Source organism: Cavia porcellus, unplaced genomic scaffold, assembly GCF_034190915.1.
Source record: "Cavia porcellus strain 051 isolate PalLab524CR breed Dunkin Hartley unplaced genomic scaffold, mCavPor4.1 scaffold_12, whole genome shotgun sequence".
Lineage (NCBI taxonomy): Eukaryota > Metazoa > Chordata > Mammalia > Rodentia > Caviidae > Cavia > Cavia porcellus.
Window position 1 is genome coordinate 60,050,203 of NW_026947495.1, and position 26,564 is coordinate 60,076,766.

The window sequence follows — 26,564 nt, forward strand, 5'->3', positions numbered from 1 at the left end:
AGCGGTGATTACCCAGTTCCTCTCTGCAGCAGTTCGTTGCTGCTGCCTGTGCTCCCCCCACTCCTTGCTGTCCACCATATATCTTGTTTAGGATAGCCAGGTTCTAAAGCCCCAGGCTGATGGCTCATCTGTCAGCGGGGGCCTGAAGGGTCACTGTGAGCCCCAGGGTTGATTTGCACAGGTCACGCTGACCCCGTTGGGCCTGCACCGCCTAACACAGCTGTGACCTGGGGGCCTCCAGTCCCACAGTGTTCTTTGGTGTTTGTGTCTGTTGTTTCCACAGGAGGTTTCTTGCTGTCACTGCAGGCCCCAGCCCACCTTCAATTTTTTAGGTTTTAAAAAGAAGAAACAACCCACAAACCTACCTAAAAACAGTTAAACAGAATTCTAAAAATGACTGAAAAGTATCATTTTGCGGGTAGAAGCCTATGTACAAAGTGATGCTTTTGAAGGCCCTGTGGGAACTCCACACCCAAGTGCTTGATGAGTTTCATCTTTTCACCCACATAAGCAGTGACTTTAATTTGTTTTCAACCTCACAAGAATTAGTTTAGCAGTGTTCCACCTTCACTGCTCTCTTACCAGGGAGGAGGACTATGTTTTCAGACTGTCAGTCCCTTTCAGTATTTGATAAACACCCTGTAGTCACCTTCTCTTTCTCCCCTGCTCAGCTATGGCCAGGACCCTGCCCTAAAGCCGGCATGAGTCTTTGTATTTTCTGAGAAAGGAGGAGCTCAAGCTGGTTTGAGAGGAAGGTCAGCAGAAGCAAAGGAACTGAGGAGGGGCAGGCAGCTTTTGTAAATTCTTTGCATGACCTTGACTGCACCTTGTCCCACTGATCCCCCACTGCTGCCTCACTGCGGATAATAGCAGTTTCACTGTGTCCCTCCTATGCCTCAGGTGCTATGCTGGCTGCTCGGGGCAGCTGGGTGAGTGACAGCCCTGCTTTCATAGAGCTCACAGAACAATAATCTCCAAACATCCATACCAACATATCCCTGTTGAAAAACCCTGAGCTTCCCTGTTTTTATTTAAAAATTATATAATGCACTGCTGTGTTACTTTAAGTAAAATGATTAATGTACATGGTAAAATGGACATGTAAGATAAATTAATGCAAATTAGATAAATGTGTAGAGAACTGCACAACATCTAGGGCGCAGGTATCCACTGTGGAGATCACAGATGAGGTTATAACTGTGATCTGCTGTCAGATTTCCTGAGTTCAAATCTCAACACAACTCTGCTCTAGGAGTGAGTTGGCAAAAGATCTCTGTGGCTGCTGGTAGATCTAGACTTCCCAACACAGCTCGTATGCTATTGCTCCCAAGAACCAATACCACTGTTTCTAAGGAGTGCATTCTCACAATGAGCTTCCTCATGAGTTCAGTACCAAATGAAGCCATGTTTAATATCTGATCTGCTGAGCTGGTGGGGGGACTAGCTGCAAGGGAAGCGGGAATGTCATTTTTCTCATGTCTACTATGATAAGCTAATTACCTCTTAGGTGGGAAGTTCCACAAATACAGGAATGATGTCAAGAATTTTGGGTTTCACTACTCTTGCATCACGAGAGAAAGAGGCTACTGTAGCCAGTAGTATTAAAGAAGGGCAGGGAGATGTAGTGATCTTTGAAGAAATGGAATAGTAAAAACAAGCTTTGTGTAATCAGATCCCAGACCCAACCATATGGGAAAGGAAAACACACCACCTTCTTCAGTAGATCTAGCAAACCCTTTCCATGGTTGGCATTGAAGGAGACCAGTGTGGTGAGTTGTACGTATGTGCAACCAATGCTGCAGAAAGACTCCTCTTAAGGAATGTGTCATTAAAGAATGTGTCATTCCACTTTATAGCTTTTCTCAAGCTAAGTGCAGATCTTTTCTCTCAAAGTCAAAACCCGGACAGGATTGACTCTGGTGCTAAAATTAGGTCTGTGTGGTGGTGGTGGCGGGATCAAGGGTGGAAAGGACCAAAAAGGACAGAAATAGGAGATGAAAGCCTTCTGGCAACTCAGGAGAAGGTAGATCAAGGAAGAAAGATGAAGATTGAACACAGAAGCTAATTTGTTAAGAAAAACTGCTTTTTAAAAAGATAACTCCTAAGGATATTATAATTTCTGTTGATTCAGGAAGCTGGTTGATTTGATATTGCTTTTTTTGTATTAACAGAAACAAATTACTGCTTTAGTTCAACTAACAAATAATGCACTTCTAAACATAGAACAAAGCATATTTAATAAACAGGTAAAGAATAGAAGGTCAAAATCAAACTGGGGTAAGATGATTCCTGTGCAGCTCAATATTTTCTGTTCAGTAGTCTGATTTAGGGCTAAAAATATAATTCTCACTCAATGTAGTTTTAAAATGAAATGATCTTGTATTTTAAAACTGAAAGCCTGCTGCATCCATTAGCATTATTTTAAAAATTTGTGCTACTTTAAGGAACTAAATCTTAGATTATTATTTTAATGTTTTCCTAAAGAACAAAATTCTCAACTGATTATCTAACAAATCAAAAACACTACAGCCAGGCATGTACAGGATTACATGACTGTAGTCCCAGCACTCAGGAGGCAGAGGCAGGCTAATCACTGTGAGTTTGAGATCAGCCTGGGTTACATACTGAGCTCAAGGCCAGACTGAACTGCATGGTGAGACTTCTGTTTTAAAATGACAAAACAAAAACAAATTTAAAAAACCACTACAAACCAGTCAAATGTAACAGCTTTTTAAAAAAATCAGATATAATTTGATTGTTTATGATGACAGCATCCTCTGAGACTTGTTTCAGTGCTTTTGTTCTAAAACAGTGGTTCTTAACCTTCTGGGGGTGCACAGACCCCTTCAGTATCTGACTTTTTAAAACTCTTGCAACGAGATTGGTATGTAATTTCAAGGAGATCCGAGGAATTTAGGTGAAACTCTAGGCATGAACCCTGGATTTCTCCCCAGAAATCATGGTAAAGGAAGCAGAGAGCTGCCAGACAGTGACAATGTCCCCAGCGATGGACAGTCTCCATTGTAGTCATGCAATAGCCCTAATTGGAAATAGACCTCAGAAATACCAGGTTTGGTGGTGCCAGTTTAATAGCCAAGAGAAATTTGGTGCAAACAACTAATGAATTCCATTTTTTTTTTCCTTTGGTCTTCTTCCTCACTATGCAGTTCAGGCTGGTCTTGAATTCTCTTTGTAGCCCAGGCTGGCCTTGAGCTCACACAATCCCTATCTTAGCCTGGCAGTTCAATTCATTTTTAATTACTGCCATGTGCTAGGTGGGATGGAAGTGAAAATGCCACAGCACTGCTACTCGCTGGTTACCCAGAATCTCTGCTTTTGTGCCCACCTACAAAGCAAAACAAACCCCACTAGCACCGATAGGCTGCCTTTCTCCCAAGAACTCTGTGGTGTCAGCACTTTTGAATCATACATCATTGTTAAGTTTTTAAAGAGCAAGAATCACTTCCTTATTGCGTCTCCTTCCAAGCAGACATGTGCCTTTTGAAAGGAAAAGGACGTTAATGTCTCAGTGGAAGGGCTAATGGCAAAGTCCTTCTTGTGGGACAGGACTGGGAGCAGATTTTAGGGATATCCTTTGTCAAATTCCTGAAACTACTGAACAGAAGAAAGATTTTTGGTTATAAAATTACAACTAAAAGTGAGGGCAAAATAACTTCAAAAGTGTTAACAGGAAATATAAAGTTTTATAAAGAGAAAGTGATTGATAGTAGTTCTTTTCCAAAGAGATGGTGGTAGATTTCAGGGATTTGAGTGGAAAATCTAGTTTTAATCCCGACTCTGAATTTACTGCCTCAGTGGGAATAGGGGATTTCAGAGATGCTCAAAAAGTGATTCCAGCCGTGCAGAGTGTAAGCCTTCGTTTGTGACGTCAAGTTTCTAACATTGCTGGTGAAAACTTGGCAACACTCATTTTGAAAATTTACTTTTGGGAAATTTTCTCAGTTCCGGAACACAGTTTCCTCATCTGTAAAACGATAAGACCTACCTTTTAGTGTTGCCATGTGAAATTAAATGGAATGATACACACTATGTATCCCATCAATTCTAAGACAGGATTAAAATGTTCTCTGTAATTGGATGGCATCCAGAGATAGGTCCAGGTTTTATGGCACTTGAACTTCATATTATTTGGAAATGTTTTTTTCAAACAGGAATATAAATTAATATGTACCAAATTAGTTAAGAACAATAAGATCTGTTTAGATGTAGAATCAAAACAAATTTTAAAAGGCCAACATAAATCAATAACATCATAAAGCACTAAAAGAAATGATATTTTAAAAAATTTATTGCTTGGCACACTTCCATAATATCTTGTCTTGTTTTGCTTTGGTCAAATTAGTCGATATAACAATGAATTTGTTGGGTCATTTTCTGAGAGAGAATAAACAATTCAGCTTAGTTGATGGAGACTTATTTTTTAAAATACTAGTAGCTCGGTAAAGTGTTTTCTAGGCTCATAATTTATTTTTGGTAACATCTTATACATTTTAAAGATTATTGTCGAATTTGGGAAGTTTCATGTGTGAAGTGTAACATTTGGAAGAATTTTCTACAGCTTAATTTCTGGTAACAAACCTTGTTTGTTATCTACTCACAAACCCATATTCTTCCAGTGAGAGTGGCAGGTCCTGTTTATATCAGACTCAACCCCAGGTCCTAAACCTGAGCAGCTCATTATCCGGAGGTCGGCATTGTGTTGAGTAGATTAGGTAAAGTCATTTCTACCTCAGCTATAACTCTGTGGAGTGACTGTGGCTACAGAAACATATTCTGCCAGACCCAGACTAAATGTATTCCTGGTAAACTTCCCCTTTACTATCCCTTCAGACTACCCATGGGCACTCCAGTGCCAACTAGTACAAAGGGAAGTGTGACAGAGGGAAGTCAGAGTGGAAAAAGTGGCCTAATGCATTGCAGTTAAAGTATCTTTTGCAAACTTTGCAAAAATGTATGGCCACATGAGCACATAGCTGGGCCCTGTGACAGAAGGCGGCAAGTGAGGTGCCTTACTGCTTAGGCCCTCTTAGCTTCCCCAGAAGTACACTGTGGGTTGCAGCCTTCAGTTAAATGGCAGTATGTTTGATCTTCTGGTGACACATACAACAATACATGTGTTACGGTTGGTGGCAGCACAGATTTGCCATACCAGTAGAGCAGTGGCTCACTAAGTGTTCCTTTCCTCCTCCCATTAGTGAAAACCAAAAACTAGATCTTCAGAGTAGGATCTGTGCCCTTTGAGGGTATTATTGAAGAATCAGCTTTGTATAAGTTGATATTCCATTAGTTTGCCTATACAATTTTTACATTGCAGATTTTTAGTTTATAGATCTTAGTTCAAGGTCAATAAAAAGTGATTGATGGGTAGCCATTATGTTCCCAGGGACAGAAGATGTCCTGTTGCTTTGTCAGTGGTCGATGCTAATGTACTCATCTCCAACCAATCACCAACAAGGTGACCCCATTACTAAGAAACAGGAGTAAAAGAAAAATGAAAGGGCAACACTGTGTCGAGGGCATTAGCCAAGGAGACTTTTCCTCCAGAGTAAGTGGTTGCACTGCCCAGGGCCTTCCTGAAGGCCCAGCTCACATCAAGAACCAGCACAATGGAAGGAGGAGTCATCAGGTCTCATTTTCTTTTCCACTTCACTCTTCCTCCCTTTCCCGCTTTCCTTCCCTCCATCTGCATTTTCTAGATTGGCTCACATCTTCTACATTGCTTGTCACTTTCTGAAAATAAAAAAAGAGCCAACATTTTGTTACTTGTAAATACCGCATGATGCCCACTTTTAGCATGAGTCATGCAAATGAAGGATGAGGGCATGGAGTGTTGAAATACAAGGCGTCTGGGAGGCTAGTTTCAGATCTGTTGAAAGGCATATGCACTTCCTTCCTCTGGCCCCAGTTTAAATTTACTGTAATTCTGAGGCTGCCTGTTTCATTTGAGACTGTATGTGAGTGCTGCTGGTAAATACAGCAGCTCTTTTTGTCCCACATTATGGTCAAGGTGTATTTTAGAGTAGGTATAATTGTGATGGTGCTATTTCATGAGCAGGTATAGGGAACGTAAATGGTTCCGATGCATTCTAGAAGGAGCCAGGTCTTTGCCACAGCAAGAAAATGTAATGAAAAAGGAGGACTCTTTCTATATGTGATGAGGGGCATAGGGTGTCTGTAATCTGATTTTGTAACAATTGGTTTCCCTACAATAATTTGGAAGCTACATTAGCCTGATTATTGCAATTTCTTGTTTAGAGCCTACATACCTTCTTGATATGTTCCTGACAGTATATTTATGGAAATGACTTCAACCAATTACATTATCTGCTAGTCCTTTGGTCTCTGTGTGGTTCACCAGACAGGAACCAGGCTGCCTGAGTGTGCAACCCAGATACCTCGGGGCAGCCCTGGGAGAGTTTAACATTACCCTGCGCTGCTGTGCTGTCTGAAGGCGACTCTTCAGTGAAGGTGGTGATGCCGCTGAGGCTTTGGTGTGGGGGCAGTTTTAGTCTGAAATGTCTTGGCCAGCTGTGCTTTCAGGGACGGTCTTGCTGACTGTATTCCATCTGACGCTGTCTTCTGACATTCAACTAAAAAGAGTGACAGTGATGACAATAATGATAAGTTTGCCTTAAATGTAGTAAATGTAGCAGCATTGAGACAAATCTGAGAAGAATCCTCAGCCTCCTTAATGCCACTGTTTTTATGAATAATGATACTTTCTCACTTCCAAAACCTTTTCCATGTCGTGGGGCAGGTAGATTCCCATTTTACAAGCACACAAACTGAGGCACTGAGAAACTCACATGTGGATTCCCTGCTGCTGATGCTGCTAATGCTGTAAGAGATGAGATTCAATCCCAGTCCCCTGACTCTAGTGACTCATAATCTCTGCCACTGAGGTCCCAACCCATGCAGCAAAGTGGCAAGACTTTACAAGCCAATGACAGTCTTTAGCCTCTTGTGGGACTCCTTGTCCTCTGAATCTACCATGAGGCAACACTCTGAGACTGCCCAGAGGGGCACATCCCTCTCTCTTGTCCACATGTGGCTGTCAGGGACTGAGTCCCAGAAGAGGGATTTCACCAGCATCTGCACTGCGCTGGAAGCGTTTTCCAGCTGCACAAGATGAGCTGGGATTTAATGTTTCCTGTGGAGAAAACACCTGCTTCTCCACAGCTGATCTCAGCCTTCTCCCGAGGTCCACGTTTAAAAAAATCAACAGATAGGACTTTGGCAAATGGGAAGGGGACCAAGAGATGGAGAAAAGGGGGCAGGGGTGGTGAGGAAGGGAAGGAAATAAAAACGATTAAGATGTGTTATGTACCAACTCCCCACAGAAGAGGGAATCGTTATGTACTGCAAACATGTACTAATGAAAAATAATTTTTAAAAGCGGGCAGAAAGGGCAGCACTTACCTTGGGTCAAGTTAAAGGAGTTGTGTGATTATGTTTTGCATCTTCCTTTTCTTAAGTTAGATTCTGTGATCTGTTTGGCAGCTGGCCTCGGCAAGCGGATGGTGAGGACAGAAAGAGAGACTTCTTATGGAGCCCTGCCTTCCAGGTATGCAAAGGCACAGAAAGAGTCTATGTCTGTGGGAAACCGCAGAAGTCAGCCTGCTGCAGTGCGGGGAAGAAGAGCCTTGGAGAGCCAAGACATCTTAAGCTGTGTTTGGCAAAACCCACTTTATTTCTCCACCCTTCTCCGAAGAGGGCTAGCAGAGCTAAGAGAAATGTCCCTGAGAAAGAAGTGGTTATTTACAGCACAGAAAAGAGGCTGCCAGGTTTAATATTGCTCCCGTTTTCTAAATGTAAGTTGAAACCAGTTTAATGAACTCCTGGATTTCAGAAGCAGATTGCACTGGGACAGAAAACTCAAACCACTGAGTTTCCTAAGGATGAAGTGGACAGGGGCCGGCAATCCTCAAGGCATTTTTTTTTTTTTTTTTTATCCTTTGGACACTGCTCCTCAGGCCAGGGAGTGTGGAACCTCTGAGACAGTCAGGGAGGGCTACTTGGAGTCCAGGGGACCTTGCAAGACTTGCTGTGCCCTGGGATCCCATAAACCTGGGCTGATGGACTCAGGCTACATCTCCTAGTGTGGGGCCGTGGGAGAGGCAGACTGCACCCAGTGGGATCAGAAGCCAGCAGTTCTGGAGTAGGGAAGACTTCAAGGCTTCTGCATTCAATTAGTCCATGATGTTCTCATGTAGGAAAGAAGGTCTTGCCCTTAGTAACTACAGTGTAGGATGATTTATTCCATATCTCAGACTAACTGGAAGAGTTCAAAGCTTCCATCACATACAAGGGGTGATGGAAAGATACAGTGAATGTTTAAATAAAAAATAGTACAACAAAAGACACATTGTCAAGAATGATAGGATATCTATATTAAAAGCAAGGGGGAATACTTTAAATGTTTTGAGGAGGATTAATGGCAAATATATCTTTTGCTATAATAAATTTTTAAACTTAAACATTTACTGTATTTTATGACCATCCCTCACTGATAAAACATTTATAGCAATGTCTGTCAAATAAAAGCATTACAGTGTGTCCTCATCTACCTTGTTCCCTGGGTGAGGCATGGTTAGATTTCTGGCTGTTCCCCAAAGTCAAAATGACCATGAAAAGTAAATGTTCATTGTGAATCAATTCAGGACATCAAATCAACCATGACAGCACCACTAAAGACATTCACCAAAGAAGGCTTCCAGAACTGACTGCTTCAGAAAGTGGCAAGAATAGTGGGAAAAGTGTGTTCAGAGTAAGGGTGTTTTTGTTTTTTGTTTTGCTTTTTGTCTTTTGAGACAGGGTCTCACTATGCAGTTCAGGCTGGCCTTGAGCTCACTTTGTAGCCCAGGCTGGTCTCGAACTTGCAACAATCCTCTTTTTTTTTTCTGTCTTTTTTTTGTTGAGTAAGGGTGTTATTTAGGGGGGATTAAATGTTTTTTTTTCTGTAATCAGTTTTTAAAAATCCAAACAGTGACCTTTTAAAAAACAATTATGGCTTGTACAAATGGCAAAGGTTTGCAGAGATGAAAATGCCTCATTTGATAAGTATACATTGTTTTCATGAATCAAATTATCACACTGTACCCCATAAATATGCACAGATACTTCAGGCCTTGAGGTCTCACCCTTAAATGAACAGAGCTGTGCCTCTTTGCTGTCCCTCCAGAGGGGTCTCTGTCTAAGGCGTCCGTTGTGATAGGTAAGGGCCAGGAGTGGGAAGTCAGATCCCTCTCGTTTCCAAAACTGCCACTCCTCTACTTCCTCTGCGACCTCAGTGAACTAACTGGGTATAACAGTGGGTATAAGAGTGGGTATAACAGTGCTGATGTTGAAGAACTGCTGAAAAGATGAAATAAATTTGGTTTGCAATATCTCCATTTCACTGCTGGCCAAAAGTAGGCCCTGATCTTTGGGGGCTATGGGGAAAGATTACTGGCTCAGTTGGCTGAAGTTTTGAGATGTTAACATTTGTCAGGTGAAATTGAGGAGCAGAGTACCAATCTCAAAATTTTCAGCAGTCCAATTCAGTTCATCTGACATCCAACAGAATGAATAACACAGACCCTTGCCCTGAGCAAAACTATGTTCTGATGCAGTGGGTTTCAAATATTTGACTGTGACTTGGTATAGGAAAATCACAACAGTGTGCATTATATAACACAGAGTGTTTATATGAAGTCTGGAGCAAAATTTTCTTGAAACATACATACAAAGAGCTCTGCTATTTTCCATTCTATTTTATTTCAAAAAATTCTTGTGATGACCTCCTAGATTGATTTTACACCTGTTTATGAATCACAGCTTTCAGTTTGAGAACTACTGCCTGATCTTCCCTGTGATCAGGGTTGATGGGAACCCTTGCAAAAAGGTACAGGGTACAGGGAGGCATCACTCAGAGGAGGCAGACTGTGTGGATTTGGGTCTTGATTATCCTAAGCCAGCACTGAATTCCTTCTATCTTACCTTTGATTGGTTAGAAGTCAGCATGTGATATAACTTTTGCCCAAGAGACAAGAAAGGACATCTTGGGGGCTGGGGATTTAGCTCAGTGGCATAAGCACCTGCCTTGCAAGCAGGCGGTCGTGAGTTCAATCCCCGGTACTGATAAAAAAGAAAAAGACAAAAAAAAAAAAAAAAAAAAAGAAAAGAAAAAGAAAAGAAAAGAAAGGACATCTTCCTTGGGATTCTCTAGAAAATGGTTTTCCATCTCTAAAAAAGGGACATGTCTGGCCTCTAACACTGCTGTTCACTCCAAGCACCTTGGGGTGGGTGCCACCTTGGGTAGTAATTATAGTATTGTAATATGCCAACACCAAACCCAGACATCACAGGGCACAGTGCAGAGGGAGAGCCTGCATTCCTGATGGCATTGAGGAGCCCTGAGTCGACCAGCATTGGACCTGCTTTACCTTTAATGATAAGAGAAAATCTACTTTGTTTGTTATTTTAGCTTCTTTTAGTTGGGGATATCCATTGTCAGCATCCCAAATGATAAGCTGTCTAACTGTCTCTTGTCTCTGGAACACATGCTATGAATTTTTAACTTTAAATCTTCTGGAAACCAATTCAGTCCACTTAATTTTAACCTTCAAAAATACTGTTTAGTTGGATTCATATGCTTAAACAGGGCACTTTTTAATTGTTTCTTGTAAACTGCGGAATGAATGAATTGATACTAACATTTCAGTTAACCAGTGCAACAAGTAATTTAAGCTATGTGGCTTGGGACAAGTTACCTAGCATCTGTGTGTCTCATTTTCCATCTGTTCATATGACAAGGACATTGGACTAGAGATTATTTTCGTACCTGAATTTTGTGATGCAATAAGAAAGTGTCTCCATGAATTTCACAGAGGAAAGATGCCTACCTCCCAAACTATAAAAATTTAAATAGAAACTTTTATTTGGGAAGTGCAGGGTAGGGTTGGTCATGTGTTGAGATTTGACAGAAGAAGGCTAGCAATCAGAGGGCCTGGATTAAAGACTGGCTTTCCCATTTGATGGCTACAGTGCCTCATGGGCTGCATTGTCCCCTACATATAAAACTGCTTTGGACACTTTTCATTTGTTATGAGCAGATTTTCCCTTCCATGCATAGGGGAACTGTCATTGCTCATCTGCTGGCTTTTCAGGGTGGTGTGAAAATTGTATTAAATACTGTACATGAAAGCTATTTTCCTGGAGGGAAAATACATGAAAGATATTTTTCCTGCTTTGGTGATGTAAACCCAAAGTGCACCTCTAGTTTGTGAAATTCAGTGTTATGATTCCAACAGCCAGATATGCTCTAGATGCCAATTTTATACTGTGCTCTAAGATTCTCTTTCCTCCGTGTCCTCTTTTTTTGTTTTTAGCTTAATAGAAGGCACAGTCCACTGATTTTATTCCAGAGCTTTTCTCACTAGTCAAATAATCTTCATTGTTTCTATAGACAGGGAACTGAGAAAATGTCCTAAGGGTACAGAATTGAGTTTGGATTCTGGTATAGACCTATCTGGAATTGGCTTTCTCTTAGCAAATCTAAATTTTCATTCAAATACAGTATTGGTTCAGAACTCAAAACACTGAATGAATTATAAACAAGTAAATAAGTTGATTTGTTGTTCTCTGACAATGTGACCTGGCTTTTAAACAAAATGGAAATAATTAGTATTCTAAGCTAAATGTATGAAGTCAGGCTCTTTTTTTTTCCTCCAGTATCAAATTCTACAGGTGTTCCTCATTTTTGTTGGCAATCTAAGTTAAAATATCAAGAGATTAAATGATTTTTCTACCTCGGCAAGTCTCTTTCACAAAACCCATCACAGAGCTGGGATCCAATCCTGAACTCTGCTCCTAATGACCATCCCATATGTCTCTAAAAATAGAACATTATCAAATACTTTTCATCAGGCTTGGATCAGACAACAACCATGACTCTCAACTTTGCTTCCTCCCCTCTCATCTGATTTTAAATGATCTCTGACAGTCAGGATGTGATACGTCTACTGTGTTCAGAGTTCAGAGCTCTGAACACAATTTTCCAACACGAGACAGGCTAGAAATATCTTTTTCAGACAAAACATGGAAATCCTACCAACTGGTGGTGAATTCGCTCTCAGTTTCTTCTTCCCTCTCTGGAAGTGTGCCTTGGGTCTCCTGCCCTTGTCAGCACCAGCTCTGTGGGTCTTGTTGTAAATCATCTCCATGGTAACACTCAGTCTCCAGGTCCACAACATTGTGGACAGCTGGTCTCTGGCTTGCCTTTGTTTCATGCAAATTGATCAACAAGGTCCAGAAGTCCATGACCCTGCTCATCCCAGCTTTGTTTTGTCTAAACTCTTCTGTGCAAAGAGGAAGCCCAGCATTTGAACGTGTGCTCTGGACTGTGTTGGCATGGTGTGCTACAGAATAAATCACAACTCCTTTCTTCCAGACCAGCTGGAAATGAGCACTTTTAATGGGCAGGGGAGTCTGGCCAAAACAGGCCAGGGATGAGACAGAATCATTTTTTAGAAACCTGACTTTGCATAGAGTGCATCTTGTCTTTGTATGTCACGAGTCCCTTCCCTTCCATGTGGTTGCTGCAAGTCCCTTCCCTTGCATGTGGTTGCTGAGTTGAAAGTGCTCCCATGACACATATCCTACTCCCACTTGCTTGTGGTCTGCATTGGTTGGCAAGGCCTGTATCTTTCTAGTCTAAGTACACAAAAGGCCAATTTGTTATTGACGCTGTTGGAAAAGTCATGAGAGGAGTTTTAATTTAGTACAATATATTAAAATATAACCCAAATAGAAGAGTATGGATCCACCTTCTGTTGCAAATAACACACTATCACAGATTGGATAATTGTTGATGAAAAGAGGTTTGCTGTGATTATGGTTCTGAAAGTGCAAGGTTGAGGAATCACATCTGGTGATGGCCTTGTTGCTGGCAGATCCCCAAGGTGGCACAGGGAACAACACGGCAAAAGACGGGGAGCAGGTTTATGCTTACATGTCTCTTCTAGAGCCTCTCTCTCTTCTTATAAAGCCACCAGGATTTAATTTTGGTGCTCTACTCTGATGACTCCAAAAGTCTGCTTCTTTTTCCTACAGTGCTGGAGATCAAACCCGGGACCCACACACCCTGGTCAGTTGTTCTACCAGTGAGCTACCGTATGTCATGGGAGAACAGCTACTGGGAGTCCAGGCCTGAGGACGGAGCGGGAGGACTTCCAGAGAAGAGGAATTACTTCTGGACATGCAGGGCCTACAACACTGCAGTGCTGGCTCTTCAACCAACGTAGTATTATACACATTTGAGATTTCACTTCATCTTCCACGGTACAGAGTAAATACCTGATAATATCCCACTTGGCGAGTGCTGCAGAGTAAATGCTTCTAAGTGCAAAAATTGTAAAATGGACACAATTTCAAGTGCATTCTTCTGTAAGCAATCTCTGTGAGAAGGGGTAGGGTCACTTTCAAAATTCAAAGCTTTGTGCTCCAACAATCCATGTGAGGGGTCTGCTTTGCTTCTATTTGAGTTCAAAGGTCTAACACAACTCCTGCATATCTAACATAGCCAAGCTAAAGATGGCCAGTTTGTGGACCTATGACTATCTCTTGCCTCACACGTGGCTTATTACTCAAGGAGCACCTCCTGACTCCACTGGCCCTTGCTGTATTCCCTCCCTCCAGCTTTGAGAAAGGTCTGCAACAGATAGATGTGAGAAGACCTGGGCTGCCTCTACCAGACCAAATGCTCGCTTCCAATTCCTTTGCTTTTCTGCCCTTGGTGAGCTCATCTTTAAAATGTGGGGTTGGTGAAAACCCAGTGTCTTTGTTGTTCTCAAGGTTATCATTCTAAGCTCCAACCCTTTCAATAATAATAATAATAATACGAGAACTTATTGTTTACTTGGAAAGGTGCTAAGAATTTTACAAACATCCTCTCAGTCCTCACAGAAGGCAAACTGAAGCAGTTATTTTGTATTAAATTCATGTATCACTATTCAGTCTGGCTACTCTTGCAGAAATACAGTAAATAATAGTGGCTTGTTGACCGGCGCAGCCCCAATTAAACAGGAGATGCTCTTGTGGGCGACAGTTAACTGCTGCTTTATTCATGCGGGCTCTGGTTTATATATTTGGCCGTGACCAATCACAGGCTGCCACAAGGAAGCAGGGCGGGAATGGGATGCAGGCTCTGACTACTATATCCAGCTGTGGCCAATCAGGAGTTGCCACAGAGTACGGAGTGAGCACGAAGTGCGCACGGGTTGGCTAATTTAAAGAGGGACGTGGGGCTGGGGATTTAGCTCAGCGGCATAAGTACCTGCCTTGCAAGCAGGCGGTTGTGAGTTCGATCCCTGGTACCGGTAAAAATGAAAAAGACCAAAAAAAAAAAAAAAAAAAAAGAGGGACGTAGCGCATTGCGGAAGCTGGCGTGGTCCTTAGTCCCGGGTGAGGTATGGTATGTTGAGCGCCTGCGCCCAACAGCTTTTTTTTTTTTTTTTTTATTGGTACCAGGGATCGAACTCAGGACTGCCTGCTTCCAAGGCAGGCGCTTATGCCGCTGAGCTAAATCCCCAGCCCCATAATAGTGGCTTTAAATACGATACTTTATATTTCTCCCATGTTTACAAAAAACAACACAAAACAAAACAACCAAAAACAAGAAAACATCTGAAGGTGGGCTGGGCCACTGTTAATATGACGGCCCAATGGGGTTATCCAGGTGTCTTTCTGCTCTACCATCCTTGGCATGTTGTATCAAAGATCCTTCATGGGCCAACGTAGCTGCAATAACTCCAGTCATCTCATCTCCATTTTAGGCAGCAGGTGACAAGAGGAGAGAATAAAAAGGCCACTGTCTTCTGTTCTTAGAAATTCCAGCACTATTGCCCTTAAGTTTCATTGGTTAGAAGTTAGCCAAGGAGAGGCTGGGATGTGCAGTCATCGTATCCCAGCGAGCAGTACAGCACAGGTGGCTGTTTCAGTCCTGCTGTCGTGAAGAGGAGGATGGGTATCAGAGGAGATGCTAACAGTTTCTCCACCTGCCTCTTGAGCCATGAGGAGCCAGGAAAAGCGTGGCAGAGCAACCCACCTCTTAAGGACAGGGCTGGAGGTGGGATTCGAGCCCAGGCAGTGTGCGTGCCGCTCTCAAGTGCTGTGTCTTTGGTCCTCCCTGGAATGCCTTGCTGCTTCTTTCTCCTTATTGGAAACTTCGGGAACTCTCTCTGGTTCTAAGTTTAGTTCTCCTTCTGTGTCAGGAGAGCATTTCATTGAGGCTTTGTATTTGAACCCCCTGCAAAGCACAGGCAAGGTGGGCAGGGCTGCCAGCCTGAGGAGAAACCGCCCTTCAGCCAGGACCCCCGTGTCACCAGCAGACGCGTTGTTTGTGGGATCTGCTTTGGGCCTCGACTCAGTCCTTATTGAAGACGCCCTTGGTCCCTCCTGATATTGGCATCCCTTCGCTCTCCCTGTGGCATTTCCACCCTCTACCCTGAGTGGCCTCACTTCCTCTCTACCTTAGTCCAGAGCATTACAGACTAGAAATTCACAAAGAAATGCGTTTCTGAAGGCACTTGTATCTGGTGGGGCCTTGGTGCTGCGTCATCACAGAGTGGGAGGCCAATGAGCCTGTGTGACATCCCAACAGGAAATCAGGCAAACTCACCATTTCTATGAGGAACTCACCCTCTTGGTCGGGGCACTAATCATCCATGGGCAGAGCCCTCATGACCTCGTCACCTCTAAAGGTTCCAACTCTTAATACCATTTCAATGGCAATGAAATTTCACTCTGACCTTTGAAGGGGACATTAAACCATAGCACTGTCCTTATTTTATTCTGCAATATACTAGTACCTTTCTTCTTGGAGTGTATTTAAAGAAAACTATGGGATAACTCCTTGCTGTAAAATTTCAGGTGGTATAAGTTGGAGGGCCTTCCCTGACCAATCCTTTAGAACTACCCTACAAAGATACCATCTTTTTTTTTACTCCTATTAAGATTGGTTTGTCTGTCTCCTCTCCCCCTCTTCTTGTCCATCAGAGAGGTGTAAGAGCTAGAGACGCACAGCATGCTGGAGGTCAGCCTTCTTGGCACAACTTGGGAGTTTTTGGAAATGCAGGGCAGCAGACTCTCCCTGCAGTGTGATAGATCCTCAGGTGATTCTCAGGTGCACCACAGGCTTGGGAAGCACTGGCTTAAGAAACTAAGGTGTCAGGCTTCTAATGAGTAACTATTAAAGCCGTTTGTCTTGGAGTTCGCTTAGAAAAATACATTGTTTTTTTAGAAGAAACTGAGCCGAGAACAAAAAAGCAAAAATCAGGTACTAAATAAAATAATTGCCACTTACAGCACAGTCACGGGGCTTATTGTTTATCCAGTGTGCCATGCAAATGTTGACCGTTCATTGACTGATTGATATAGGAATGTGAACCAGAAAGAATAGATAAAAATCTCCATGCTTAGATTTCTTCTTATGATTCCCTGGTAAAATTACCCAAATCGGTGTACCTAAGTTTCCAAATGGCTTTTGCAAACCAGATAAGCTTGGCATTTTGGGTTCATGTAATTGGTCCATTTTTGTTAAGAGACTGCAAAAGCACCATTGTCCAAAAAACCGTTTTAGTTTAAGGATACAATCTAGGTTTAAAAGCCACCATGTGACTCACTTTAGATTGTTAAAAGCTCAGAGGAGAGAGCTTGTGTACACTCAATCTCTTTGTATTTATATCTCCTAGTAGTGCAGATACCTGAAAGAACAACAGAGCTATTTATTTCTATGAGCCCAGGCTTAAATTGTGGAGCTCATAGAAGAATTTCATTTGGCATTTTAAAAACATTCCTGCCATAGGTTCTTCATAAAGAGATTTTATACTTGATTAGGCAGCGTGATGTAGTAGTTCAAAGCATGGGCTGCAGGACTGGACCAGCGTTAACCCATTACCTTTACCAGCTCTGGGGGGTGAGAAAAATGACCCATCATTTCTGTAGGACTCAGAGCAGTGTATTATATACAGGAAGTTCTGGGTAAACATTTACTGTTTCTGTGTCTTCCTGCAATACCTAAACATCTGGTTTGCCTTTTAATTTTATAGTCCATGACATGGAGACAGAGGTTCAAGCTCTTTGCTGTAAGGCCTTGTGGGAGAAGAGGAGTGACCTTTCCTTGTTTGGGACAGCTCTGTGCAGGTCAACACCCACCAGCAGCTGTGTGGAAATTCCTTCACACAGATGTTCATTCCCCAGGGAAACAGGTGGGGTCAATGAGAAGAACAGACTCTGCTTTTAGTTCAGGCCCTGAATTGTCTTTGTACATTGACCTCTTTTCCCTCTACCTCCAACCCAGAGTAATTCTCACCTTTTCACTCTTGTATGAGGGGCGGGGCGTTGTGGCCTGAGCTTTCACTGGTAGCCAAGCTGGTCTGTGACATCTGGGAGAAGGACAGCAACTTCAGCTGCTATTAACAGCAGAACACTTTTAAGTAATGCAGCTCAGAGCTACTCCTTCCCCAGGGCTTTGATAATTCTTCCCACCAATTATAGCACTTTACCAAGATTAACTAATTAATCCTCCCCACATACCCCAGAGACAAAATTAAAGCTAATTCTTTCACATGTGTAAAGCACCTTTTATCTAGGGATTACTAACACTGATGCATTTGTCTCCCGTGACAACATTGCAAGTTTCCAAGATGACAAGGAAAATGTTCATTACCATTTCAAGAACCAGGAACAAAGGGGGTGGGGGTGGGGGGAAACCTTGCCAGGATGCAGAGGCAAGGATAGCGGGTAGGTGAGCAGGGCAATGTGGACCACATTACCATGGGTGCAAACTGGTGGCCTTCTAAGAGGACCTGTGGCCCCTCCACACTCAGATCACCTTCCAATTCCTGGGGGTCGGGGTCGCACCCACAAGGGAGAACAGGAAGACTGGATCATGGGGTTAGTCGTGCATGTAACTTGCTCCTAAAGAAACCTCTCATCCCTACAGCCCACCTGTCCCCATTCCACTGGTTCTTGCACCTCTATTTACCAAAGTTCTGCTTTTGACTTGAGATGAAAAGGAGCCAGCAGCCAAACCCTGTGAGGAGGAAGAACTTCTATAAGAGCCCTCGTATGGAGAAGAGGCAGGAAAGAAGGCATGAGTCAGTCATCATGAAAAGTTCAACTGTAAAAACATAGATTCTATAATGCTAATTTATATTCAATGAGTCTAATGCAATCACTCTGAGATGGCTTATGGGCCATCATAACGATGATATAAGTTACCTCAAGGGGTTGAGGATAAAATTGAGTGGTAGAGCATTTTGCCTAGCATATATGAGACCCTGGGTTTGGCCCCCCGAACTGCAAATGACCACAGAACAATAAAGTTATCATGAGGACCAAAAATCTGCCGAAGAGTATTACTGAGAAAGTTTTCCCAACCGAGCATCGAAATGATCATAATGTTATAATAGGTGAATTAGTGTCATACAGTTTTAAGAACAGACTTACAAATTAATAGTTATAAGAAAAATTCTCATAATAGATACAAATGGATGAACTTTGAGCATCATAAATGTGAGCTTTATTTTAGTAGGAAATGTTTACCCTGGTCAGTTAATGATGATAGGATAATTAGTTTGCAAAAAAAAAAAAAAAAGTAACATTTTTGTTTATTCTTTAAAAGTAAGACTGATTTTTTTAAGGAAGTCATTTTAAAAATAAAAAAGTATATGTTTATCTGATTTTCAGTGAGAAAGCAAAAGATAAAATCATGAATGAAATCTTAATAGATTTGACTATCTAGGAATATTTAGGTTAAGAAAACATAAACTGTTATCACTGAGGGAAAATAAAACATTCAAACAGCAAATAAACAAGTGGCTTTAATATATAGCTTTTCAAAACAAAAGAAAAACTCCATTAAAAAATGAACAAAAAACCTTATCAGATAATTTTTCATAGCCAATAAACATGAAGAAACTCCATCCTCAATAATGACCAAGCAAATGATAATTAAAATACCAATGTAGTATAGGTCTTTATCATATTGCCACATCTAATAGTGAAGCAAAAAATTTTACATTCTACTATAATTGATACATCTTTTCTGGGAAAAGTTAGTAGTGTGTATCAAAAACTTTAAAATATTTATGTTCTTTGACCACATTACTAACTTTTCCCAGAGATCTTGCAAAGATGTACATGGTAAGTATCATGCTACTAATGACAGAAAAAAAATTACCAATAAGACATTGTTTGAATATGTGATGGTTGATTCTTTTGGTAGAATTTCTTTCTTTCTTTCTTTTTTTCTTTTTAGAATTTTAAAAATTATTATTTAAAGAAAGACAAAACAAAATAGAAAATGGGGCAGAAATAGTATATACTTTCAAGACAAGAAATAAACAGTAATAAATCACTAGTTGATGTATACATATTGTCCCCCCACAAATAGTTGTTCAAGGTACAAAGTGGAACATGTAAGTGGGAATTCAACCAGGGAGACTGCAAACAGCTCTGTTCAAATACCCAACAAAAACTAACTAATATAGCTATCAATCCTATACACTTAGACATGTATGCATTTATCTATATCTTCATTTATGTTGAGACCTAACAAAACTTATTAGATTAAAATCCTTCTGAACAAAGATTAATAATATTGCTGGATTTCACATCATAACACTCCAGAATCAGCACTGGGTACTGCAGTGCCCCTTTCTTTCCTTCAAAGTATTTGTTCATTTCATCATGTGTCATAAGATCAGTCCTCATAAACTGTTTACGCGAGCATGAGTCTTAACATGTGTTTCAATCCTTTCTATATTAGAGAGAGAAACAGAACAAAGCAGGACAGAACTAAACATATTCCTATAGACACATAAAACTAAAAGACATATAAAACTGCTGTATAAGGAGTTCTACCATGGTCATTGTGCTGTTTCTTGTTATCATCAACCAAATTGGCTATATCATCAGATAAAGTATAATTGAATATATCAGTACATAGCTGAATTAATAGAAATACAACTTTGTAGATAGTGTAGAGCTACAATAATAGGCAGTAATCAAATCAGAATGGATATCATGGTGAATCATTGTCATTTTCAGTATAGTTATCTGTACTCCTCAACTTGATAACAGTAACCTAACAGTTTTGAATAAAATCTGTCGATAATAAGCAGCAATCAAATAAGTTATATTTAACTAAGATCAATCATGATTCAACAGTATAAGTCATACAGGGATCATGATTGAGTTAATAGAAAATTAAAGATGACCACTGTGCTATGTCCTGATATCTGGGGACAGCTGTCTGTGCCCTCAGATCCAGTGCTTGTATACAAACTAGGACAGAACAAGTTCCAACCAAGCAGAGTGGTGTGAGTAATAAAGGTTTTAATTCTTGATACACTATTAGCTATATCTTCTGTTGTCTTTTTTTTTTTTTTTTTTTTTTTGAGGACTATTCCTCCCCATTATTCCCGTAGAATGAACTGTCTATTTTTGGGTCTCCCCAAAACTCACGGTTTTATATTGGGGGGGCAACTTGCTATTTACCTTAGTGTTTCTGAACTTTCTCACTCCTGGGCTGGATTTCTAGTTATAGTTTTTCATTTATAAAAGCCTGTCTGTTCAACCTATCCATAAATACTGGTCCAGTTACCCCTATTACTCTCTGGTTCCCTATCACATCGAGTTCCGTTTTCTCATATTTGATTTTGGTCCATATAACCTCCTTCAGGCTAATTATATTTCCTATAAAGAGCCTCTTGGTGGACCTACCTCTTGATCCACTCTGCCTGCGATTCTCTTTTTTCCCTTAAGTTAGTGTATCTAGGCCATGTATATTAGAAATTATATCCAACCTTCTTTGCCTCATTTCTGTTGTGCTCTTTTTCTGTCATTAGTTGTCTGTTTGTCTTCTTCATTTTGCTTTCTGCTCCATTCATTGTGGCCTCTCTGCCACAGTTTCTGGAATCTTGGTATTTTTCTCTTTTAGAATGTCCTGCAGTATTCTCTGTAGAGTTGGATTGGTGGTCGCGAATTCCCTCAGTTCCTCTTTATCTTGGAAGCACCATGTTTCTCCATTAATTTCTAGGGACAATTGTGCAGGATATATCAATCTTGGCTGGAGGTTACTATCTTTCAAGGCTTGGATTATTTTGCTCCATGCTCTTCAAGATTTGATGGTTATGCCAAGAAGTCTTTGGTAATTCTGATGGGTTTTCCCTTGTAATTGATCTATTTCTAGTCTATGACAGCTTTTAATATTCTGTTCTTATATTGGATTTCTGCATATAATAATCTTGATTATTAATGCCGGGGTGTAGTTCTGTTTTGATTGTAGGTGGCTGGAGTTCTGTATGCCTCATACATCTGAGCAACTTTTCCTTTTCCTATGTTTGGGAAGTTTTCCTTAATTATTTCTGTGAATAGCCTTTGCAGTTCCTTTGTTTGTACCCCTGCTTCTTCATTCACATTCTTTATTCTTAAGTTATAGATCCTCTTGTCATCTTCTAGCCTTTGTATTATTACTGGTTGTTTCCTGGTTATTTTTAAGTTTTTCCTTTCATGTATCCACATTACAAACCTGTCCTCCAGTTCAGATAATCTATCCTTAGTTTCTTTCAAGCTGTTGTGCCAGCTTTCAATAGAGTTTTTAGTTTCCTGGTAATGTCTTTGAACTTGCTTCATGTATTCATATATTCATATGTTTTCTCTATTTTCTCCATCAATTAATTCTCCTCCTTTTTTGTTCTTCCATTCTACCATCTGTTTTTTCTTGAGAGGTGCTTAGTATTTCTTTAATTATTCTATTTATATCTTGCTTTACTTGGTTAAATACTTCACTTTTGTACTTGTCTATGCCGTGCCTGATATTGCATGTTTTCTGTCCTCATTCTCCTTTGCATTTACCTTTCCTGCATCAGTGTTCTCAGGATTGGGGACTGAGGACCCTTTCTTGTTGCCTTCTCCTCTCATATTTTTTGTTCCTTCCATACAGGCATATATAGGAGGCCCAGTTTCTTTCTTTGTTGGTTTCAGTTTGTCTGAAGCACGCTGACTAGGTGTTCCTGCCCACTGCAGTGTACTAGGAGGTACAGACCTGGGCAGCCTCTGCTGGGCCCGCCTCTTTAGGTCAACCTACTGAAGGCTTCACTGCGTTAAGGTGCACTGCCAGGTGCAGGGACCTGGTTTGGACTAGCCTATTGGGCCTCAGTCTGGTGTCACCCAGGTCCAGTGCTCCCAACCAATCCTGCTTGAGAGGGGAATATGTGACTGAAGTCACTGCAGTGCTCTGTTCCTGCCAGTCTGCCCAGTCCCAGAATGTCCCCTGTTGGAACCTCTTTGTCTATGTCTCTTTGTCTATGGAAAGGTCTTTATTCCTCTCACTCACCGTAGGTTGATGCAGGGTTCCCTGCCAACTCTGCTCTTGATTCAGTTCTCCGATTCCCACTCTCACAGCATTCATGTCTCCAGTGAGTTGAAACTAGTGGGCTATCCCGACTATGCCAATTCAAGTGCGGCAGCGGCAGCAAGTTCAATCCGTAAGTTCGACCGAGACTTTAGCTGTTCCATTTGTAGCACCGGGACTGCATTTCCAATTGGTTTCTCTCAGCTTAGTTCATTCCTGGGTCGGCAGGGTGTATCTCCCTCTGCTTATGACTCCCCACACCGCACCATTCCTGGAATCTAAGCTGGCTATCTCAGAGAGCCTCCGTAGCTGCTGTTATCTATCTGCCATCTTTTCTCGATCCCCATTCTTTTGGTAGAATTTCATGCTGCCATTAGAAATTACATTTTTGGCTCAGCATAGCGGTACATGTTTTGTAATCTCAGCTGCTTGGGAGGCTGAGGTAGGAGGGCTGCAAGTGTGAAGCCAACTTGGCCAATTCAGCCAGACTGACTATCTTGAAGTCAAAATTGGACGTGTAGCTCAGTGATGGAAAACTTGCAGGCCTTCCATGATGCTAGTGTCCTTCGTGCCACCCCAAACTCTAACCCCGTTTCCTACCATTCCGCCCTTTCTTCACATTCCAGCTACCCCAGACTCCTGAGTGTTCTTCCTACTGATCCAGCATTGGCCACCCCAAGGCTCTGCACTTGCCGGTACCTCTGCCTGCATAGTGCATGGCTGCACCTCCTTTTCCTTCAGCCTGTGACTGATTCACACCTTCTCAGCCACAAGCCCCTGGCTACACCACAAGAGGAGCAACCGCTCCTCCCCCACTCACTGTCACCCCCACTTCCGGTCCCCTTCCCCTGTCTTTCTCTTCTCCCCAGCAGTCACTGCTGCTGGCACTTAGCATGTATTTTTCAATCTTCTGTTTCTCCTCGAGGCACGTGGCTTAGTAATGACAGGGAACATGTCTGTTTCATCTATCACTGAATGGCCCACACATAGTAGGCAATCAATAAATACCTGTGAGACCACCAACAAAACTTTATCTACAATCCACAGTGTCGTATGACTTTGGTACAGAAACTTCAGGTGACTTCAGTGGCCATAGGTGAAAAGGAAGGAGACAGAGAGCAAGAGTTAGTTGTGGCTGCTCCTGGTGATGTTGATTGGATTTTGCAATTATACTATTTCTGCAATTTGGCAGTAAATATACAAATATAATAAAAGGGAAACCAATGTGTTGTTATTATTTTTAAAGCCTATTATTGACAATAATCCCTGCATACCTGTGCTGGCCAAGTGTTCTAAACTGCAGCACAGCTCTGTTATTTTAGGAGTGCTCAGTGTTTCCACTTTACAAATCTAATGACTCTTCCACGGGGCTATATTTTGTCAGCTCCTGCCTCCCTGTATTTCCTTCCTCTGCCTGTCCCGCTTTGGCAAGCACCTGGAAGTTGGGGATTTCTTTGGGCGCTACTCAGTTTACGAAAGCACTCATTACTCTGGGTGTTCCGAGTTCTCTGTGGATGCCAGGTCAGGTTTACCAAGCCTCCTCCCCCTTGTCCTCTGGGACCAGCATTATAGCTTGTGGAGGGATGAGATGCCTTTTCTAGCCCCTAGGCCTCCAAGGCAGGAGGGAAGCCTACTCAAGGGCAATTAGTGGAAAACAGATGAGTGCGAAGGAACCACTGGCCTTAGTCCGATTCTGTGACTTCACAGTAGGGCCACCCTAGTGGAGTTCCACCGTCAGAGGTGGCAGAAGCCTGCCCCTAGAGGAAGCCACATCACAGCAGCGGTGCTCACCCCAGGGGCCCAAGCTGTAAGACTGCGCCCTTAAACAGAGGTGAGCTTTGGTCTAACACCTTTGGGCTCCCTTTATTTATCATTTCAGGGTTCTTTCTAGTCTGGGGGACTCAGCTGCTCAGGGTACCTGAAAGTCAGTTACCTCTGGACAGACACTATGGTTCCACTTGTTACAGCACACCATTTATTATAAAAATAATTGTCATACAAAAGGTAGCCATCCATACTGACCAGTGAGCGCACAGGCCTGCGCTTAAAAGGGGAAGTCATCAAAAACAACAGGTCAATGTGCCTCCTTCAGGAACTGACCACTGTGCCTTCTCAAGGAGAGGTAGAGGTCATTCAGGTATTATTTATAGCCTCAGCTGGGGGTTTTGTGGGCTGCTTAGAAGCCTGTGGTGATCAGGACAGCACTGGCTTTGTTTGACTGCACGCTGGTGTTGGAGAGAGGCCATGCCCTGCCCAGGGTCTCATGGCTCGGGGCTACCTAAGAGGAGGGCTTCCTTTGCCTGCCACTGGCATGTGGCTCACAATAGCCCTGGTTGTGCCTTCTCAGGATGTGCAGCATTATGCACAGCTGTCTTTGGCATTTCTGGATCACAGCTGCCAAGGAAGGAACTTCAAAACACAACCATTGTCCTTAGGCCAATCCCTACTCCCTTTAAGAATCCTCCAGCCCACTAACTGGGTTTCTCTGCTGCAGTCTGCAAGTGCCAGATGTGTGTGCCTCTACAGATCACTGCCATCTCTACAGGATGCTTGTGTTATCTGTTTATGCATCTGAGAGGAAACTCCACTAAGGCAGGCAGCACTCCTGAGCTCAGATTTGTAGGTCCAGTACCCAACCCACAGGTGCTCAATGAATATTCCATGGTTCAATCTTTGGAAAATTCACTTTAAGCACTCTAAACAATGGTGAGTCCTTGGGAAATTTTTCACCAAGGGCAACCTTCATGGGGATACATACTTCTTGGGAATTGCTTATTTCTGGATTTTCAAATGCCAAAGGGAAAAGGATACCTTTAGGCTGCTAGTAACAGTCCCTTGAAAGGGGCTTGTTACCATTATTTGATACAATGATTGTCATAATGGAAATCTCTTACATGTTTCCAATACTTTACAATTTAAAGCCCTTTTAGTTTTATAATCACATATTATTGTTTCCTTCCAATCTCTAAGGGATGAGCTTGGGGTATATTCTAAAGTCTTCTAAGAATCAAGTAACCTTGATTTATCCGAAAGCCTTATTTTTAGAAGTAAGCGCCATTTTGTATTCATTTGTTGCCTATTTATTGCATGCTTATATGCTGGGCATTGTCTAAGGCGCTGAAGATTCAGAGAGAAAGTCACAAGTTCTAGTCATATTAGGAGAATCAATATAAAGTCATAAAGGCTACAATCAAGCTGTCATTAAAGACTTTTGTTTGTTTTTGTACTGGGGATAGAATGCACAAGCTCATGCTTGCCAGACCACTTAGGCCACTGAGCTAAATCCCCAGCCCCTGTCATTAAAGACTTTGGAAGCAGTGGGCAAGAGAGCAGGTCTGCCTGGAGGGAGTGGGTAGACCAGGAGAATGGGAATGAGAAGTAGACAGGGAAGATAATGACAGTAGTTATGATCATGGGGCTGCAACAATGTATGGTGTTTACCATGAGCTCTGCACTGTTCTGGGGTCTGCACATATTAGCTCAGGTGATCCTGACTACCCACGAAAGTAGGGCTCTTATTTCCATTTTACAGATGAGAAAAACAAGGCATGCAGGGATTAGGAAAAGTGTTCAAATCTGCATCAATATACGGCAAACATTGCTTACTATGTTTTGGTGGGTTCTGGACTGTAACAATAGTGGCCAAGAATGCAGTCTTCTGCTACTGCCAAAATCTTCTTTCCTTTGTTTCCCTCCTGACATAAAGCTCACTTACTAAGCCTTAATCCAGCCCTTAAACTGGGCAGTATGTTGAGGGCCCTTCCTGTCCAGGTATTAAGCTTGGTTTGTGGCCTTGGCTTCATGTACCCCAAATAGCCCACCACACAGTACTGGTTAAAATTAGGACTTGCAAACTGTACAACCTCGGGCCATGCTCAGCTATGCGACCTCTGAGCCTTAACTTCCTCTTCTATAAAAAGAGGATAATAGCCATTTCTATGTCTCTGGGGTCTCTCACCCCACACCCATCACACAAGACGAGGCCTCCAACCACACAGATGCTGACATCCAGCCAACCTGGAAGCCTGAGAGCTCTCTGGCAGGACTGGAACCATTGTTCTATGCTGGGGAGGGCCTGTGAAGGGAGGGGCCCAGGGCTTCAGCGCCCTCCCAGACATCTGCCTTGGGGATTTCCTCTACCTCC

The 26,564-nt window shown here is 42.2% G+C and overlaps 1 long non-coding RNA gene across 4 annotated transcripts in view; it reads left to right on the forward strand.

Annotated features, from left to right (window-relative positions):
• Positions 1-24,145: 24,145 nt before the first annotated feature.
• The window catches only part of LOC134478305 (uncharacterized), a 38,757-nt gene continuing 36,338 nt past the window's right edge, over positions 24,146-26,564 (forward strand). For 2 of the 4 annotated variants that reach the window (XR_010050863.1, XR_010050864.1), the window contains exon 1: positions 24,146-24,251. This is a non-coding gene — a long non-coding RNA (uncharacterized LOC134478305). The remainder of the gene's footprint in view (positions 24,252-26,564) is intronic. The other 2 variants (XR_010050860.1, XR_010050861.1) reach the window with 1 other exon arrangement.